Source organism: Gymnoscopelus microlampas, assembly GCF_963454915.1.
Source record: "Gymnoscopelus microlampas genome assembly, chromosome: 5".
Taxonomy (NCBI): Eukaryota; Metazoa; Chordata; class Actinopteri; order Myctophiformes; family Myctophidae; genus Gymnoscopelus; species Gymnoscopelus microlampas.
Window position 1 is genome coordinate 59,258,163 of NC_139942.1, and position 3,651 is coordinate 59,261,813.

At 40.7% G+C, this 3,651-nt stretch overlaps 1 protein-coding gene across 5 annotated transcripts in view; it reads left to right on the forward strand.

Annotated features, from left to right (window-relative positions):
* Nucleotides 1-707, forward strand: part of LOC311045759 (dynein, cytoplasmic 1, intermediate chain 2a-like) — a 30,358-nt gene extending 29,651 nt beyond the window's left edge. For all 5 annotated transcript variants that reach the window (XM_084057782.1, XM_084057785.1, XM_084057783.1 and 2 more), the window contains one exon: nucleotides 1-707. This exon is cut by the window's left edge and continues 185 nt beyond it. The gene's annotated coding sequence lies outside the window, so the exon portion shown is untranslated.
* The last annotated feature ends 2,944 nt before the right edge of the window (nucleotides 708-3,651 follow it).

Sequence of the window (3,651 nt, forward strand, 5' to 3'; positions counted from 1 at the left end):
ATGGTTAAAACGCTACTGCATGGAAACACAACGCTATATACACAACACTACACAACTACTTCCTGTTCCCTGCTCCCCCCACTTCCTGTTCCCAGCTTCCTCCACTTCCTGTTCCCAGCTTCCTCCACTTCATGTTCCCAACTTCCCCCACTTCCTGTTCCCATCTTCCTCCACTTCCTATTCCCAGCTCCCCCCACTTCCTGTTCCCATCTTCTACTAGTCTCGGGTAGCCAGACAACTATTCCACAATCTCTGAATGCTATATAGAGTCTGGAACTACAACTCCTGAATGCTATATAGAGTCTGGAACTACAACTCCTGAATGCTATATAGAGTCTGGAACTACAACTCCTGAATGCTATATAGAGTCTGGAACTACAACTCCTGAATGCTATATAGAGTCTGGAACTACAACTCCCACAATCCGATTGAGGAAACTGGCACTTCCGTTCACGAAAATATATTTCAAAATATCTTTCCATTTTCCAATTTCCATTTCTGCTAAGCAGCAAGCTATGTCTACTTAAATGATTTTGATTTATAGACGGATACATTTGCGCGACTGTAAAGACCAAACGGAAGTGAGGAGGAGGCTTCACATTCTGTTTGTATTCTAATCATGATCAGAGCTTCTGAGTCCCAGACTGTATGCCGGAAACATTTCAAAATTGTTTGAGGCAACAGTCTGGCCACGTGAGACTAACTATCTCCTGTTCCCAGCTTCCCCCACTTCCTGTTCCCAGCTTTCTCCACTTCCTGTTCCCAGCTTTCTCCACTTCCTGTTCCCAGCTTTCTCCACTTCCTGTCCCCGGCTTCCTCCACTTCCTGTTCCTACTTCCACTACTTCCTCCTACAATGAGCTAGAATGACTAGAACACTCTGCTTTTTGCAGCAGTTTTTACTCAAAGTTTGACATGTTTTTTACACTTCTATCTACAGATAATCTACAGAGATAATAATCATACTGTTACACTACAATATAATGTATTATACATTTATACAGTTTGGTAGAACAACATACTGTTACACTAATTAATCACTATCAACGTTTTCTACAAACAGGATGTCCTGTTCTGGTCATTCTAGCTCTGTGATGACATCATCATCTAGCCTCATTTATACAGATAGCCGATCTACAAGCTGAAGCTTCATTTAAACCACTGATCTACAAGCTGAAGCTTCATTTAAACCACTGATCTACAAGCTGAAGCTTCATTTAAACCACTGATCTACAAGCTCACAACATGTTTGCATCAGGATCTGTCCAGTATGGAATGAATGAATGGGGGAAAAAGAAAAAAAAACAACAACTTGTAGATGTAATGTAAAACTTGTAGATCGGTTATTTTAGGTGCGGCGCACCAGTGCACAACGAAGTATAAATTGAAGCCTCATCAGAAATATTTAATTTACTTATTTTTGTTTTTAAATGCAAACCTTTGTACCTTTTATCACCGTTTGAGTGTTTTTATGCCTATTAATGTTTTCTAGACACAGGTTTGTGCACAGAGTCAGGGTGTGTGTACGCACAGTGTGTAACAGTGTGTAACAGTGTGTACGCACAGTGTTGTATCATATGTACCGTATGTATCATGTACTTCGTCCGGCAGGAACCAGCTAACTCAATTTTTCCGCTTTTGCATTTTCTTTCCATGAATCAGTTAATTCATATTGAACACCCTTTACGTCTTTGTGTTGGTAGAACAAAATATTGAAGCAATGAAAAGTATTAAAAAGTGCTTTTTGACAACAGCTGCTATAAACCTCAAACCTTGTGCTAAACCAGCTAACTCCAGCAAAGGGGGTGGAGTTACAGTAGCTGGTTTTGCTGACTCCAGGCTCCACCCCCTTTTGACCTCAAACCTCATTGTGAGCTTGGAGATCCGTTCAGCTGTTCTTATCAACGATGAACAAAACCTCTTAACTCCATTTTTGTTTTGTTTTTTGCATTTCCTGAAAAATGAACATTTTGGAGTCAGCTGGTTCCTGCCAAACAGCAGAGATATGTATCATGTACCCTACTGTAAGTAGCATATGTACCGTATGTATCATATGTATGTATCATGTACCTTACTGTAAGTATCATATGTACCGTATGTATCATATGTATGTATCATGTACCTTACTGTAAGTTCCATATGTACAGTACGCAGGCATGCAATGCTCATTTGGTATGTTCTTGCACTCTATTTCAATGACGTGACGCACGTCGCTTAACAGCTAACTGAAAAACGTATGTTTCTATATCAGTGGTGCTCAATCTTTTTCATGTCAAGGACCCCCAAAATTATATGTATTTGGCCGTGGACCCCCATCACAATATCTTGTTCCAGGGACCCCCCAGAAGCAAAGATTTGAGTTAAAAATGTCCGCTTTAAAAATATATATATTCAAAGATTTACACACATTTTCACGATTTTTCAAAAATAGCAGATCTACAAGCTCGTAGCGCGGCACTCGGTGCCGCGCTACGAGCTTGTAGATCTGCTATTTTTGAATAGCCCAAAGTGTAAAATAATGCTTTTTAGCTCAAATCTAAAAATGACACAGTTCCAGGTCTCACAGCTACACTGAAAGTCACACAATGGACAATGATATGCATCTATAGGCTTATTCCTATGTTCACTCACTAGGTGTGAGTCGGGAGCCTTTGAAAACTTTGTTGAGGTGTGAATTTAAAGTCGTTAGATCTATGCGTGTGCCTGCGTGTGCTCCTGGTCAAATAGGTTCCAGCACGGCGTGCAAGGCCGTCCAGTGAGCATTGCACCCCTGACCTTACATACCGGGGTATGTAAGGTACAAACACCCTCCTGACAGTACGCTACGGGGTATGTAAGGTACAAACACCCTCCTGACAGTACGCTACGGGGTATGTAAGGTACAAACACCCTCCTGTGCTGGACTGTTGTCATCCTGAAGTTTTTTAACAACTGCAATATTTAATATTTATTCTTATTTAAACAATTCATGTACTGTAAGAAACACGCTCCTCACTGCTTCTCCATGGAAGAGTTGAACATTCCTGACGTTTTTACAGCTGAATATAATTAACTCTTCACACTACAGCTGAATATTATTTATCACTACAGCTGAATCTATCATATAAAACACTACACAGGGTTCATATAAAACACTACACAGGGCTCATATAAAACACTACACAGGGCTCATATAAAACACTACACAGGGCTCCCACAGTCACTAAATTACTGGAAATATTTTGAAATGAAAAGAAAAATGTTTTCCGGGCCTGGAAAATGTTTGGATATAATTTACAGTTTGTGGCTTCTGATTCTGTTCATAAAAAACATGTCTAGCATTACGTGAAATATATGTGGCCTAATAATAGATCTACAACACGTTCACTGTGATACGTTGTTAGCTTGTAGATCTGTTATTTTTGTCATCATGATTACTATAGGTCTGTAGTAAGACTCATGACAACCCGATCGCCAGAGGAAACGTTCTCATTGAACGTTTTTCAACGTTTCTCAAAATCCGTGCATAGACTACTGGAAAACCACAAATTCTGTGCATAGCCGCCTCGCATCTCCCCCATTGTGACTAAACCATTTCGGAGGCGCGCAGTCTCAAGGGAATTGTCGCCGTGTGAAGGACCACCGAGCGAGCTAAAGCGAGCGAGTTGCCGTC